At 46.5% G+C, this 17,247-nt stretch overlaps 2 long non-coding RNA genes across 3 annotated transcripts; one reads left to right on the top strand and one right to left on the bottom strand.

Moving 5' to 3' along the window:
• Window positions 1-239: 239 nt before the first annotated feature.
• On the bottom strand, window positions 240-4,554 carry LOC129636707 (uncharacterized). 2 transcript variants are annotated; one of them, XR_008707088.1, is made up of 3 exons: window positions 4,177-4,554; window positions 1,907-2,194; window positions 240-1,296 (listed from the first exon to the last, which is right to left on the bottom strand). It is a non-coding gene; the product is annotated as an uncharacterized LOC129636707 (long non-coding RNA). The 2 variants fall into 2 exon arrangements; XR_008707087.1 differs by having other exon boundaries at window positions 1,963-2,194; window positions 4,177-4,546.
• Window positions 3,481-6,765, top strand: LOC129636710 (uncharacterized). The gene is made up of 3 exons (XR_008707094.1): window positions 3,481-4,127; window positions 5,846-5,926; window positions 6,660-6,765. It is a non-coding gene; the product is annotated as an uncharacterized LOC129636710 (long non-coding RNA).
• Window positions 6,766-17,247: the final 10,482 nt, after the last annotated feature.

Raw genomic sequence — 17,247 nt, forward strand, 5'->3', positions numbered from 1 at the left:
TATTTCAGCCCCTGGATCCAGCTATGCCTGAAACAAGCATAGATCTTTCAATCACTGAGACAATAAATTATTTCTTCCCCCTCAAGGATTTCTTTCACCTGCCACCAAAAAGTCCTGCTTAATATATAAGTAGATCAAAGCTTAATTATGTTAAGGGAATTTCCTTTCAAAGCTGTCACCTTGAGAAGCAACACTTATTCCGAAGTATCTTTTAGAACTTCTCATTGAGACAACCCTTGTATCAATATGACAATAAAGTCATCTTACTTTATATCATTGTGAGAGAGGAGAAAAGTTGCTTGTTTGATCACTTAGTTTATTCACCAAACTTAATTCTGATTAGTTAGTTAAGTCGCTCAGTCGTGTCCAACTCTTTGTGACCCCGTGGACTGTAGCCCACCAGGCTTCTCCGTCCATGGGATTCTCCAGGCAAGAACACTGGAGTGGGTTGCCATTTCCTTCTCCAGGGGATCTTCCCGACCCAGGGTTCGAACCCAGGTCTCCTGCATTAGAGGCAGACGCTTTAACCTCTGAGCCACCAAATCTACCCTCAGATGATGGAGACTTGCTGACTAGGATGCCAGCTGAAAATGTGTTGAAAGTACATCTTTGAATTGGTGTTTTGCTTTTCAAGGTGAATGGGGAAGATTAATTTGTGTACATGCATTGTTGTCTGAAGTATCAACCTCATTATCTTTGGTCATACCTCAAAATAAGAACAGTGCTTGTTTCCCTGACCTCCCTTCTCTGAGAACCACATGGTTTCCATCTTGCCCTTGTCCTGATGAGAGGACTTATAGTCCTATTCACGCATAAGAAAATGAAGGCAAACTTCAGCTCAGAATGAGGTGAAACCATGTATGTATTAGTATTCAGAACACTAAATGGAATCTCCATGAGGCAGGGCCAGAAGATGAATCTTGGGATCTGAGCAGGGACAGGTGGGGCCAACAGGAAGCAGGATGATGGATATGGGTGGGGAGGATCAAGCCATGGCAATGACTCATCAGAAACAGGCTGAGGCCAAGTAAGAGCAAGGGAAACACCCAGCAGAGGATTGAGGATCTGGCTCTGTTGGCATCTCTTCCTCCAGCTGACAGTGGGTTGTGTGTCGGCTCCGGGGGCACAGCCGGTGTTCTCTGCGTGGTCCTTGTCAGTGCATGTGACATGAGGGGAGGGCCAGGAGGGACGCCAAGGCTCATAGCTTCCACGCTCTGCCCAGGAAGAGGTGTCTTAACTGGAGGAGAGGTTTACTGCATTCAGGCAATTTAATCCTCCCAAGCAGCTGGGCAGGCCCTGGAGATAATAAAGAAAGAAGGTAACAGAGCGGATCTGCAAAGCCTTTAATGCACAGCATTGAAGGGTAATGGGAAAGCCGATGGGGCTACACGACAGGGCCACCCCAGCCGCCAGCAGTGCTGTCCTTGACGGGATACTTGGTGCTCCAGCCACTGCAAGGCTGCTGCGCAGGGCCCAGACCAGCGCCCCGGCCTGGCCTCTTCAGGGCTCAGATGGCTTCCTGGACTCCGGGACTTCCCACTTGGATCAGAACACTGGGGGATGACCTTCTTCTCTCCAATGGGCACACCCTGCTCTCTTCACCCTGGCCAAGTGACTTAATAATAGCTACCATTTATTGATCACTTTCTATGGGCCAAGGCTCGAGGCTAAGAGCTTTCTGAATTGTTGCATTTAATCCTTACAACAACTCTATAAATTAGCTACTATCGCTGTAGTTTCCATTCCATATGTAAGTAAAGTAAGGTCCAGAGAGACACATGTGCCCTTGATCATCTGCTGGGCAGGAAGTGGGTGGATCAGCACAGATCCTAGGATGTGACAGCTGAAAAGGGTCCCACAGGACATCTGGACCGACCCCTCAGGACAGAGAAGTCCAGTGACTTACTCTGATTCACAGAGCTGCTCAACAGAAAATGTGCAATTACAAAGCAGGTGTCCCACCTTTTAGTTCTGGGTTCTTTGTCCCCATTATATCATCTGATCATTTCCATCCACAAAGCACACACTCCACTGGCTTTGGACTTCAGAGCCATTCATTGTAATTAAAGGGATGGTCATTTCGGAATTGTTTCCATTCAGGGCAAAGTTCCTAAAGCCCCTCACTGCATTCTTGGGGAGGAGGTGCTCAGAGCAAGGGATATGGATATTGTTCTTCAACAGCAGTCACATCTGCCTGGGGAGAGAAAAACACGCAGACCTGAAACGACCTTAGACCAGTTCTAAAACGACAGGTAAATGTGAGAGTGCGCGATGCCAACTGTGCACACTGAGCATCAGGGAATTAAGAGTAAAAGAGGAGGCTTTGTAGAGGCGAGGAGCTTGGAACTGGATAGTTAAAGGAAGGAAGGTTTGGGATTAGAGAAAACAAGAGGGAGGTCTCGATTGATGGCAGAAACCATAGAGGCAAAGGCCTGGTGGGTGGAAAAACGTGGTGTAATATGTCGGACCTATAGGAAACAGAAGTCATACTGTTGAAGTCGAGACATGTGAACTGGAGTGGCAGGGGATTTTAGTCTCAATGTGGAAAGAAATGCGGAGCCAAGTTAGACTGTTAAGTAAGGTATAATGCAAAATACAGCAATGGGTTTAGGAAGATATGATGCCAGCCATCCAGGAATATTGGAAGTCTGGAGGACTGAATTCTAGAGAGGAAGAAACAAAGGCAGTCTTCCAGACATGGAGTGGTGGTGGGAGCGGGGGCTGGTGTGGAGGCCAGAAAATAATTAAGGGGTGAAGGCCAGAGAGGGCTGTGGTGAAGGCGGCACCAGGGTTTGGTGTGAGGGCCAAAGGAAGGAGGGCATCAACTGGAATCCATGTACAGGCCTGGAGGATGGGGGCAACATGGGTAGTTTTGGAATTGAGTTCAGGGGTGTAGGGTGCAGAAAGGAGAGAGTTATTTGGGATGAGGGCTCTTGGGCCAAGCGCAGGAAGACCTAGGGGAAGGGAAACAACTGGGAAAATGGGCCTTTGAACCGCTTATGGGAAAAGAAGCTTCCGTAAAAGAAATTTCCCAAGGGGAGCTTGTGGAGCTGAGTTTGGGGCCTGAGATAGGGAGACTGTCAGTTTAGGCCTGGCCCCTGCTCTGCTTTGACTGACCTGGAGCCCTGGGCCAGTTACATAACAGCAGTGAAGAAATAAGACCCACCTCAATGAGTAGGCAGGCTTCCCTGGTGGCTCAGGTGGTAAAGAAGCCACCTGCAGTGCTCTAAGAGACCCAGGTTTAATCCTTGGGTCTGGAAGATCCCCTGGAGAAGGGAATGGCTACCCACTCCAGTATTCTTGCCTGGAGAATTCTATGAACAGAGGAATCTGGTTGGTTCATGGGGTTGCAAAGAGTCGGACACAACTGACTGATTAACATCGTCACTGCGGACGTTAGGCTGGGGATTCATGATAGGCTTACCAAGTGCTTGCCTGATCCCTTCCACACTTGCTCAATATATGTGAGTCATTGGGCTTCCCTGGTGGCTCAGTTGGTAAAGAATCTGCCTGCAACGCGGGAGGCCTGGGTTTGACCCCTGTGTTGGGAAGATCCCCTGGAGAAGGGAACGGCTACTCACTCCAGTATTCTGGCCTGGAGAATTCTATGGACTGCATAGTCCAGGGGGTCGTAAAGAGTCGGACAGGACTAAGCGACTTTCACTTCAACTTTCACATATCATACGGTTCAAGTTCCCAAACCACAAAACGGCTCAGGGCTTAAATATGGAGATAATGAGAAAAAAGTGGAATTGGAAAAAAAAAAGCTATTGGCTGGGGTTAGCAGGAGAGTCCGAGGTGGCAAGCTGTCAAAGCTCACCCCTGAGTTTCTTGAAGAGTGGCTGACTGCCTCCTGCTTGGGTCTCCCAAGAGGCTAAGGGAAAGAGCAATTCCCTGGCCCTTTGCAGATCTGGGAAGCTGAGGCTCCGGGGCAGGGCAGGAGCTATGTTTTTAATAACCACATACTATTTACTGTTGTGAATCTCCTTGGCAAGATCTCTGGCCTCTGCGACACCAAGGGGACGGGGCACTCACTTCCCCACCGGCCAGCCCATCCATCTCACTGGAGTGAGGGTCTTGTTCATAAGGTCCTTCCCGGCCTCATGACCCCCTGAGAAAAGTGAGAGGTAAGGGAGAAGAAAGGAGCAGGGAAGAGTGGGAGACGGAGGGAGGTACCTGGGCTGGCGGTGGAGGGCGGGCACCACCGGGGCGAGAAGCGGCCAGCTCTGGCTCCCTCCCCAGTGCAGTCCTGCTGGGTTATTAAAGGGAAGAAGAATGAGTCTCTGTATCTCAGCGGAGCAGGGCAGGAGTCATCAGCCGCCGTTATTAAAATCCTTTCCTCCCCAGTGAAAGACACTTATCGCTCTTCATCAGCAACACGCTCTCTTTTTGTAAAGGAAAATCAACTTAACAGGTGGGGACTGTCTTTTCACTCCTCCTGCAAAAGAGTCCAAGGCTGCCTCCTGGCAGCCTCAAAACTGGTGTGGGGGCTCCCAGGGCATCCCCAGCATGTCAGGAGAGGGACTCGGGACCTCTGTGTTCACGAGGGGGATGGCTCCCCTGCTGCAGGGAACACGTGGGTGGCAGTGTCTGCAGCACCTGGAGGCTGTGGCGCCAGGGATGACACCGCTGCAGAGGGGCCCTGGATCCCTAAACAGGGAGGCGCTCTGCTGCGCGGCCTGGGGGCAGGGCGGGATCTGAGCCGCAGCCTCCTGGAGTCCCTGCCCCTGCTCTCACCTCCCTCCTCCAGTGCCCCATCCCCCTGGGGGCATCTCTCCTGAGCAGTCACTCCCTTCCTGACAAATGCTCAGCAGTAGCCCACTGCGGCAGGAACTCATCCATGCACTGTAGCCCAGAGCCTGAGCTCCAGAAGGCTCTTTCTAGACTGGCCTTAAATGACCCTCCAGCCCTCTACCCATCTCCCCTGCTGGGCCATAGGCTCTTCCGCCAGCCCACGCTGCTTTTGCTGCTTCCCTGCTTTTGCTCAAGGCAGTTGCTTTGCCTGTAATGCCCTTCTCCTTCTTCTGTACTAGGTGATCTGCTTAATGACCCAGCTCAAATGTCCCCTCCTCTGGGAAGTCCTCCCTGACCTCTCCGGGCAGAACTAATGATTTCCTCCTCCAGATTCCCACTGCAGGCACGCTATTGTTTTAACAATGATCCCACTGTATTCTAGGTGGCTGTAACCCCTTGTTTATATCTGTCTCTCCTTACAGGGAGTTCTCGAAGCAAGGGGAGGAGGACTGTATCCTGCTTCTCTTTGTCCCTCCCACGGAACAAGCTGTAATTCTTAATAAAAACATGCATTAGCTGGCATCTACTGATGGCTTATTCAGCACTCTGAAGGTCCTTCATATACACTATTTCATGTGATCCTTTGGGTTATTAAACCCATTTCACAGATGAGGAAACTGAGGCTTAGAGATGTAAAGAGACCTGTCCAAGGACACATGACTAGTTTGTGGCAGAACAGGGATTAGAAACCAGGACCGCCTGAGCTCAACAAATGTTTGTTGACTGAATGACCCCTCCTTCCCTCTCCCCACCTCTGGTGCCAGTAGCCCCTTAGGTAGACTGGCAGAGGGACCTGTGGTCGTGTCCAGGTCCCAAGTCAGAGCCCACCCATCCATCCACTTCCTTATCTCTGTGAGCTCAGGCTTTCTCTGCCTCCAGGGCATCCTACTACTCGCTCTGAAGTCTTCTATCCATTTTCCCCTGGACAGGGTAGGGCTCTAGAGAAAGTTCTGTCATCTCCCCCGAAGGATCCCCCATCACCCCACCACTCTCACTCTCCCCATCCCCAGCTCCTCAGTCAGTATTTCAGCTTCTCTTTCCTGTATCCCAGGCCCCAGTGCTCCTCTGACCTCAGGCTAAGCCCTGGAAAACCTGCCCAGGCTGGTGTTCTGGTTTCTGCCCCAGATTTCAGGTACTTGTGGAGGGGATAGAGCCTAGCCATCTCACAGCTTCTTCTTTCACTGGGGGATTCAGGAGGAGTCCCTCTCTTCTTTGGCCTCAGTTTTTAGGACAAGCTCTGATTTTACAACTTGTAAGCTCATTGGGAGTCCCTTGGACAGCAAGGAGATCAAACCAGTCAGTCCTAAAGGAAATCAACCCTGAATATTCATTGGAAGGACTGAGGCTGAAGCTGAAGCTCCAGTACTTTGGCTATCTGATACAAAGAGCCGACTCATTGGAAAAGACCCTGATGCTTGAAAGATTGAGGGTAGGAGGAGATGGGGGCAACAGAGGATGAGATGGTTGGATGGCATCAGTGACACAATGGACACGAATTTGAGCAAACTCCGGGAGAGGGTGAAGGACAGGGAAGCCTGGCATGGGTTTGCAGAGTCGGACACGACTGAGCTGCTGAACGACAACAAAGCTCTCTGAGCTTCCCAAGTGGCGTTAGTGGTCAAGAATCCTCCTGCCAATGCAGGAGACGTGAATTTGATCACTGGGTCAGGAAGATCCCCTGAAGGAGGAAATAGCAACCCACTCCAGTATTCTTGTCTGGGAAACCGCATGGACAGACAAGCCTGGTAGGTCACAATCCATGGGGCTGCAGAGTCAGACATGACTAAGCGTGCGTGTGCACACACACACACACACATGCAAACACAAGCTTTCTGAGAATAGCAGAACTGTTTTCATCTCTGCAGGTGCCACCATCCATAGTCCAAGGCTGTGCAACCAGGTGAAGCCCGGTAAACGGTGAGTGAGTGACTCCACAGAGAACACCAAGAACATCCCATGAATATACTCTTCATAGTGAAATAGCCCATCCCTGCATCAATCGTCTCGTCACTCCCTCTGGTTCTAGAACAGATGATGTCTCCTCTCCTCTCCAGATCTGACCCCCTCTCTACTGTGCCCACCTCCTAGGACAGCAGCTCTCTGGCTGCTCCGGGCAGGCGAGCAGCCCCAAGGACCTCCCCTCCAAGCGCTCCGAATGTCCCCCATGCTCACTTTCTTTCCCCATCAAGGGAGATTGCCAGCGAGCCCTGCAGATCAGCATCACTGCAAAGGCATGCTGACTAGCTTCAACTGCTTGGCAACTCTTAAAAAAAAATGTGTATTTAAACGATTTTCTAAAGGGGAAAAAAAATTTCTTCGCCTCCACACACCAACTGTTTGCATAATTCAGTGACCTTTTATGAACCATCATTGTATAAGCATCATTTTCCAGGGTAGAAATCAACTTATCCATCCTGTTTTGTACTCTGCCTTATTCACCTAACGTTTTTCTGTATACGCTTTCTCACGTATTGACAGAGAACTCAGATTTATCATTTGAAATGGTTATATAATATTCCATCATATTAATGTTTCATAGTTTGCTTAACCATTCCCCAGTTGTGGAGCATTTGGGTGTTTTCCAAGGTTTTCCAGTGATGAAAAGGGCAGCAATAAACATCTTTTTGCAAATAGCGTCCATTTCCTTTCCGGTTCTTTTCTTGGTGTATATTCCCAGAAGAGGGATTATGGGGTCAAAGGCTGGGAACACTTAAATGACTTTTGTTCCAAGGGGCCAGACTGTTCTCCAGAAAGACTGTACTAATTTGCAATTCTCCAGTCTTTTTATTCTTGTTTTGTAGCCTCCTGCTGTATTCGTCCGGGGGTTGTTTCTTTTTTTTTTTTTTTCGGGGGTTGTTTCAAATCTTCAGGGCCTGCCTGGGGCATTCAGCTACCCTCACCCTCCAGAGGTGGTTAGTACTGAGAAAGGTACAGGCATGTGTCCCCAAGTTTCCTCAGCTTCCTTGCAGAGAAACATTTCTATTTTTACACTGGCTTCCCCGCCTGGGCTGATCTCTGAGGAAGAGGTTTCCAATTTCCTCTCCAAATAAACCTCCCTGTCTACATATTTGACCTCATTCCCTCCTCTCTAGTCCCTGCAGTTGCACGAGTTGGACACAACTTAGCAACTAAACCACCATCATCACCTCTTGTCTCTTAAAAACCATGCCTCATTAGTTACTCTACTCTTCTCACTCATTCATCCCTCCCCCTTCTCATGCTCCTTTCATGTGTCCTCAAGTCTCCCTTTGCCTAAAAGCAATAAGCTTTTCCCTTCTCCCCCTGAACGGCTCTCTTCTTCCATCACCATCCACCTGGCTGAAAGAAGAGTCTGCGTGTCACCTTCTCATCTTCCAGTTCCTTCTCAGCCTCTTGTTATTTTGAACTGATGCCCAACCCTCAACCAAAGCAGCCATCTCAAGGCCATCATTCATTTTCTTAATCACCCAAACAGATGACCTTTTATCAGTCATTGTCCCCACTACCTTGTTGGCTATTGCCTCCTCATTGAGACTTTCTCCTGTCTGGGGGTGCATGGCAGAGAAATTTCCTTAGTGCTCCTTGGATCCTACCAATGTCATAAGTCTAGAAGGATCTGTTCTGGGACCTTTTAGTGAACTTTAAATTATTTTATGCCTACCTCCCATTGTACCATTGCCAGGAGAATGGGGTAGAATTGCTTTCATTCCCAGCTCTTGTGGTGAGCTATGACAGATCTAAACCTTTTAGTATAAACCCATTCCTCTTTATTTTTTTAAGTTTTTTTGTTTGTTTACTTTTAAAAATAATTTTATTTATCTATTTATTTTTGGCTGTGCTAGGTCTTCGTTGCTGCCTGAGCTTTGCTGTAGTTGCAGTGAGTGGGAGCGACAATCTAGTTGCCTCGGATGGGCTTCTCACTGCAGCGGTTTCTCTTGATGAGGAGCAGGGCTCTAGAGCACAGGCCTTGCTGTCGCGGCCCACAGGCTTAGTTGCTTTGCAGCACGTGGGGTCTTTCTGAATCAGGGATAGAACCTGTGTCTCCTGCATTGGCAGGTAGATTCTTTACCACTGAGCCACCAGGGAAGCCCCTGTTCTTTCCACAGTGACTGCTCAGGGAAAAGAAAATCAGAGCATTTGGATATTTGGCAAAACTAATACAATTATGTAAAGTTTAAAAATAAAATTAAATTAAAAAAAAATAAATTATATATAAAAAAAAAGAAAACCAGAGCAATCAACATGTGAGATTTACACGTGACCTATGGTGGATTCAACTAGAACAAAGCCCAAGACTTTAGTTTCACAGTTGAGGAAAGCCAGTTCTTTCTCTCCTCTTGGGTATAAGTGATAGACGCATTAAGCCTAATTGCTGTTGGCCACCAGCTTACAACCTGGAGAGAATTTGGTGTAAAGGTGAAGCCAAAACACAGAATAGAGCAGGGTGTAGAAAACCAAAGCATAACAGATCCAGATCCCTGACTGAACCATGTCTGAATCCCACTCCACTGGATTTTTCAGTTATATAAGTCAATAAACGCTTTGTATTATTTATATCATAAAGTGTAAGGCTTTCTGTTAATTGAAAGATACAGCCATTATATCCCTTTTCACTATTCTCCCTTTATACTTTATATCTCATTTTTCTCATCCATTCCGGTACCTTCTATGATCACATCTATGTGGATGATTCCTCTACACCCCTACCTAACACCTGTCTCCTCACCTCTGATTCCAGCACCAGCTTTTTGCTAGATGTCTGTATGTGAAGCTTTAATCTTAACACGTTAACACCAAATTCATCACCCAACCTCACTTCCCTATATCTGATTATTCGATTGGCTAAGCTTAAGACTTTAGCGTCATCCATAGAGTTCTCTCCTTTACACCCCATAATAGGCAGTCAGCTGCCATGACTTGGCACTTTTGGCTCTGGCTGCTTCCTGATATTCATTACCTCACTGTCAAACTGACTCTCTTCCCGGTTGGTCTCCTTACTTCCTGCATACCCCAACTTCTGATCACCCTACATACCTTTATCAAAAACATCTTAAACTTCAAAGCAATCAAATATTTTCAATGATTTCCCAATATGTTTTGGATTTAGTCCACATTTTTTTGACCAAAATCTAATTCATCCACTTCAGGATCTTTCCATTATCTTTTTGGTCTTATAATCTCTTTACTCATTAGTGCCCAAGCTACAGCTAAAATCGGTTGTTTTCGATTTTCTCCATATCTTGCTGCCAATAAGATGAATCCCACCAGGACCATCTTCCCTTCATATTTCATCTATTGAAATCCTACTCATCCTTTAAGATTCCTCTTGAAAGAAATCTCGATAAAGTATACTCTGATTTTCCTGAATAGGTGAGTATCTCCTTTTTTGAACCCCTCCAACCCATCTCTTTTGTGCCACACATCAGAATAGAAAAACTGACTTTTATTTTTGTTTCCCCTAGGCATGGGGCCTTAAAAATAGTAGGTGCTCAATAAATACTCATTAAATTAACTTGAATCAAGGGCATCCCTATGAGAACAAGAAACAACAGTAGGGTGATTAAGAAGGAGTCTTTACCTGCATTAGAACCTCTTTTTCCTTTTTTGTATTCCAGCTAGGGATTTATCAAGTCAACAAATACTCATTTAGTGCTAAAGGAAAGTTATGACCAACCTAGATAGCATATTCAAAAGCAGAGACATTACTTTGCCAACAAAGGTTCGTCTAGTCAAGGCTATGGCTTTTCCTGTAGTCATGTATGGATGTGAGAGTTGGACTGTGAAGAAAGCTGAGCACCGAAGAATTGATGCTTTTGAACTGTGGTGTTGGAGAAGACTCTTGAGAGTCCCTTGGACTGCAAGGAGATCCAACCAGTCCATTCTGAAGGAGATCAGCCCTGGGATTTCTTTGGAAGGAATGATGCTAAAGCTGAAACTCCAGTACTTTGGCCACCTCATGCAAAGAGTTGACTCATTGGAAAAGACTCTGATGCTGGAAGGGATGGGGGCAGGAGGAGAAGGGGACGACAGAGGATGAGATGGCTGGATGGCATCACTGACTCGATGGACGTGAGTCTGAGTGAACTCCGGGAGTTGGTGATGGACAGGGAGGCCTGGCATGCTACGATTCATGGGCTCGCAAAGAGTTGGACACGACTGAGCAACTGATCTGATCTGATCTGATGTGCAAGTTAACGCTGGAATCTGAGGGAAGCTAGCTTTGAAATCTTGTACCCTGGGATGTCTCGAGCTGTGATTCTCAGAGTATAGTCCATATGGACATTCCTGGCAACTGAGGGCTGATAAACCCTCCTACAGTATCAATAGTTAGCGCAGATTCTGAGCTGGAGAACTATTAAGGTTAATGGGGAAAAAAACAATGGACCAAGAGTCCATAGACCTGATCTGGGGCTGGATCTTTCGCTAATTAGCTGTGTCATCTTGCACTAGTCTTCTAAACCTCTCTGGGACTTTAAGACTTCTTTACCTGTGAAACAATAGGGCTAAGTGTTTCTCAAAGTGTGGCCCTCAGAACACTTTCGTCAGATTCACCCAAGTGAATGGCTTTTAAAAATGCAAATCCCTGGACTCAAACCAGCGTGTTGAAACTAAATCTTTGGGGTCAGGGCCTAGGGGTCTGCACTGGAACAAGCTGCCAGGTGATTCTCATTCAACTCAAGTTAAGCACCTCCAGAATTTTTGAATTACAAGGTTCCTCCTATTCTAAAATGTGGGAATGGGACTTCCCTGGTTGTCCAGTGGTTAAGACTTCATCTTCCAATGCAGGGGGTATGGGTTCGATCCCTGGTCTGGGAACTAAGATCCTGCATGCCTTGTGGTCAAAAAATCAAAACATAAAAGCACTATTGTACCAAACTCAATAAAAACTTTAAAAATCGTCCACATCAAAAAAAAAAAAAGTTAAAAAAATAGAAAATAAAATGTGGGGTTACTGAATTAAGTAATAATCTGAGTTTTTTCCAGAGATCAGTAGAATGGCCGAGTGAATAATCAAGAAGGCATCTTGCCCTCACAGTGTCTATGAAGGAAAGCTTAGAAAACCCCTATTCTTTGACATGCCAGCCAGGCCACAGCCCCGGGAATATGCTGCAGCTGATGCCCGTCTGCCCACCTGCCTCCTTTCTTATCCCTCCCTCTCTCTCTCCCTTTCTTATCTTCTTTTTCATTCTTTCCTTTCTTCTCTTTCCTCCTCTCTTCTTGCCCTTCTATCTCCCCTCCCTTTCTTCCTTCTTCTTTCCTTTTCTTTTTCATTTCTTCTAAAATCCCACCAGCACCTGGGTAAACACATCAATAGCAATACATTTATTTGCACTTAATCAATATACTTTTTGTGATGAAGTCTTTCCGGCTCCTTCAGTCAGGTATGAGCACTTCCTGCTCAGAACCTCACAGCACTTTGAACCAATCTTAAGCCATTAATCATGTTTTGCCATGCAATATCTCCAGATGTACTCTATTAGGGAAAAGGCTGTTTTATACACACACCGCCCCTTCTACTACACCCAGCCCGGCGCCTTGCACATGTTGATGATACTTTACACTTATGTGGTGTACATTAGTTTAATAAGTATTTGCACAGACACTAACCAACGGCAGACCCTGAATGGATATTTACTGAATGGACCAATGAACAAATGCCTCTACTTTCCTTACCCTTTTCTTGAGCTTGTCTTATCTCCCGTCCAAGAGGCAGGTTTGCACAGTGACAAGGGCATTGACCTTGGAGTAAGAAGCTTGAGGCTGAAACCTTGTTCTATCGCTTAATAGTTGGGTAGTCTTGGGCAATTGTTTAACCTCCTGAACCCTGATTTTATCTGTAAAGTAGAATAATACCTTATATTCAGGGTTGGTGATGATGAGCTGCAATTACTTGTGAAATAAGTACTGCCACAATCATGGCACATAGCAGATAATTTAAAAATGCTAGTTAAATGAATTTCTTCCCTTCCCCAACCCTTTACGTCCATTAGACTGTCTCTTAAGACAAACACTGGCTTTTCTAATTCTTTCTCTCTGGGTTTGTATTCTGTGTCTTGGTGTGCTGCATACAAAGATGTGCAGAATAAATTTTGTGAACTCTTAAAAATAGTCAATGTCACATATGGAAAGCACTCACTCTAGAAATGAGCAGACTGTATTGTCAAGATTTTTTGTTGCGAGGTCTGTAAGCCCAACTCAAACAATCTTAAGGGAAAAAATTTTTTTTTTGTTGACTCCCATAATTAGGAAGTTCCGAAGGGCATCTGACTTTCAGCATAGCTGCCTCCAGGGGTTAAAATACTGAAATCGGGATTCTGTCTTTTTCTTCAGCTTCGGACCCTGCTTCGATGGCTTCATTCTCAGGCAGGATCTCTGCAGTTGGTGGGAAGGATGACTACTGGCTTGCAAAGCTGAAAGGGAGAGAGGCCTTTTTTATCTGCGTGAAGCTTACAGATCTCATGGAAGGATTCTCACTCACTCTGGTTGGGTCCTATTTCCACATGTGGACCAGTCAGTGAGTTCAAAGCTTCAGGATAATGGTTGGCTCAGCCTGCGTCACATGCCAACTCTTGTGGTCCATGGGGAAGGACACAGTGATTGACAGTCCCTCGGACCACAGGAATGAGGGAGAGGTAATGCCTCCAAAAGACGGGCTGTCAGCAGACAAGACCAACTCATTCAGCACACAAGTAGAAAAGACACCATTTTCCCACAGGATGCCTTGTGCTCAAGACCGCCTACTTTGTGTCATTTAAAGGACCCGGCTTCATTTACTCATTAATTTATTCATTCACTGTTATTGGGGAAAATATAATCATTTTGAGAGTCTCCTAATCCCCAGGCTCAGTGCCAAGGGTAGAGGTAAAGCAGGGATGAAGGCAAACACGGGTTTCCTCGGATGGAGCTTTGAACCTCTCCCTGAGAGGGCTGTCACAGTTCCTCAAGCTTCTCTGCTAACTGTGACCCTTGGGTTCCAGTTCTGATTTTCAGAAGAACTGGGTTACAGTGTTTTAACTGGGAGGGGAATCGCTTTATCCGGTTATCACCCTCTTAGCACAGTCAGTTTGCTGGCTGGACCAGCCTCTCTTGGCAGAGGTCATGGAATGAGAGGCTCTAGGATGAAGGATGAAAGAACGTGTACTCAGTTCCGAAGAGCAGGCTTTTTTGTTTGTTTTCTTTCTGTTTGTTTTTGTACTATACAGTTTGTTTTTGTTTTTATTTTATTTATTTTTTTAGCTGCACTGCCAGGCATGTAGAATCTTACTTCTCTGACCAAGGATTAAACCTGCATTGGGAGCACAGATTCTTAACCATTGGACCACGAGGGAAGGCCCTGTTTTTGTAATAAAAAGTTTTTTAATTGTGGTAAAATATATAAGCTTCCCCAGTGGCTCAGTGGTAAAGAATCTGCCTGCCAGTACAGGAGCTATGAGAGACACGGGTTTGATCCCTGAGTCAGGAAGACCCTCTGGAGGAGGAAATGGCAACCCACTCCAGTATTCTTGCCTGGGAAATCCCTTGGACAGAGGAACTTGGTGGGCTACAGCCCATAGGGTTGCAGAGTCAGACTTGAGTGAGCATGCTTGCCCATACAAAATATATAAGCATAAACTTTATCATCTTAACTATTTTTAAGTATAAATTTCAGCTAGAAGGGATAGGCTACCCACCGCAGTATTCTTGGGCTTCCCTCGTGGCTCAGCTAGTAAAGAATCTGCCTGCAGTCCAGGAGACCTGGGTTCAATCCCTGGGTTGGGAAGATCTCCTGAAGAAGGGAAAGGCTACCCACTTCAGTATTCTGGCCTGGAGAATTCCATGGACTAGAGTCCATGGGGTCACAAAGAATCGGACACGACTGAGAGATTTACACTTTCACTTTCATCTATAAGCACACATATTCTTGTGAAACCAATATCCAGAACTTTTTTTCTTACAAAACTGAAACCCTGTACTCATTAAACAACAACTCTGCATTGTCTCCTCCCCCAGCCCTAGACAGCCACCATTCTACTTTGTCTTTGTGAATTTAACCACTCTAAGTGAGTGAAAAGTGAAGTCACTCAGTCATGTCCGACTCTTTGCGACCCCATGGACTGTAGCCTACCAGGCTCTTCTGTACATAGGGTTTTCCAGGCAAGAGTACTGGTCTCTAGGCCAGAATACTGGAGTGGGTAGCTATTCCCTTCTCCAGGAGATCTTCCCAACCCAGGGATTGAACCCAGGCCTCCTGCATTGCAGGCGGACTCCTTACCAGCTGAGCCACAAGGGAAGCCCAACAGTACTGGAGTGGGCAGCCTATTCCTTCTCCAGTGGATCTTCCTGGCTCAGGAATCGAACTGGGGTCCCCTGCATTGCAGGCGGATTCTTTACCAACTGAGCTATCAGGGAAGCCCTAACCACTCTAAGTACCTCGTAAAATGGAATCATACAGCTTTTGTCCTTTTGCCACTGGCTTATTTCACTTAGCACTATGTCCTCAAGGTTCACCCATGCTGTATCACGTATCCAATTTTTATCCCTTTCTAAGGCTGAGTAATACCAGGTTGTACATCTACACATTTTGTTTATCCCTTCATCCATCGATGAACACTGCGGTGCTTCCACCTTTTGTAAATAATGCATCTACAGACATGGTGGGGAAGATCAGTTTTGACGGCAGGAGCCTAAGTGTTCTGGAGCTTAGTAAAGGTAGGGCCTAAGAACCCTACATGGACGAGCCCTGCGTTTGAAGGGGCAGTGTGAGCATTCAGAGTGCCCTCTTCTGGGGTGGGCTGGGGTGAGAGGAAGGGACAGTCTCCTGGGCCTGAGGTGGTGTGTCCATGTTTGAAAGAGAGGGTCCAGAAGGAAGGGAAATGCCAGACTTTATCTTCCTCATACTTTGTCCAGCCCAGGCCCTGATTGTACACTTTGTTGATCAAACTTTGGAACTCTTATTAGGTCACTGGAGGTGACTTACAAACTACAACATTGTACAAACTGCTTTAGGAGTAGTCTTTACTCATTCTTCAAGATTCACCTTCACCGAGCCTTCTCTCAAGGCACCCCCAGCAGCTACGAGCAGCCCACCAGAAGAGTTCGGCCCCCCTCCTCTGCCATCACCTAGCCCCAACTTCACTTTTCTTTGCCAGTATTGTCTATATCAAACATGGTAATTTGTCCATGTTTCAGCTGTCTATACCAAACTGAGATTTGAAGCCAGCCTGGTACCAAGTGCCCAGTTCTGTTCCTGGCACTTAAGAAGTAGGTGTTCAATCTGGCTTTGTTTGAAGGTGAAAAAGGAGGGTCACATTGATTAAATGGGGTTTGCTCAGTGATGCCCAGCGTCAGTGGACTTTTAGCTGGAGGCTGAGCCAAATAGAAGTAGAGTGTCTAAGGGACTTTGAAATGGCCACTGAAGACAAGGGAATTGCTTGTTGGAACTAGGCACAGGTTTCATGGCTCAGTAGATCAATACTGTTCCTTCTAGGGAAACAAACAGGATCAATGCTGGCTGCCCCAGGTCTCTGAGCAGAACTGAAAGCCACAGAGCCCACGGATGGAGGCTCCATGCTGGTCTTGCAGACTATGACAGCGTGTACCCATTTGGCAGACTGAACGACACTATATTGAATGTCACACCTGTGATTGTATCCCAGGTCACCAAAAACCCAATATATAAAGTGACAGCAACAGAGGAACACACGATTGAAGGGTTGAAAGCGTCCTTCAACGCTGGGGCTGGCATTCTCGCTCTGTTCCCTACTCCTCTACCCACAACAGACATTGCCATTGGCATCCACACACTTGTTTGCCAGGCAGAGATGCAACCTCAAAATGTTCTCACCAGTGTTTCAGGCAGCTACTGCCAACAGTTCATGGCTGGGACTTAATGTGAACGTTTTTTGCCTTTTCCAATCTAATCCAATCTAACATCATTCCAGTAGGACTCCTTTGCATGGCTTTCTAGACGGCTGCTCCAGAGGCTTTTCAGCCTGTTTAGTTGTTGAACTCCAATCCAATTAAAACACATTGTGTTGCTACTATAGGAAAGGCCTGGGGCTGGGTGCTGGGAGAGTGTTTAGAAGGACAGAAGTCTGCCTCGCTCTAATTTTGTCACTTGGTCCTATACCTGCCTTCTGGACAACCCCAGTAAGGCTTTCCCCACATCCTATGACATTCCTTTCACTATTCGAAGAGGCTGTCATGCCTCCACCCTACTGCCCCCTTCCCACCTTAGTCTTTCTTTTTACTAGAGGAAATCTTCTAAGTGCTTCTAGTCATTTCTTATAGCATTTGGTTTTTCAGATCCCTCACTCTCTGGTTAGCCTCCCACGGTCATGCTCCAATTTGCCTATATTCCTCTTAAATTGTGGTGTCCAGATACACATAGCACTTCATTTGTCATCTAACTAAATCAGAGCACAAGCCAACATGGATGGGTGAAAAGGGGTTCACCAATTGACAAGGCTTATCAAAGCAAGAACCCCTGTGAAA

Source organism: Bubalus kerabau, chromosome 22 (assembly GCF_029407905.1).
Source record: "Bubalus kerabau isolate K-KA32 ecotype Philippines breed swamp buffalo chromosome 22, PCC_UOA_SB_1v2, whole genome shotgun sequence".
NCBI lineage: Eukaryota > Metazoa > Chordata > Mammalia > Artiodactyla > Bovidae > Bubalus > Bubalus kerabau.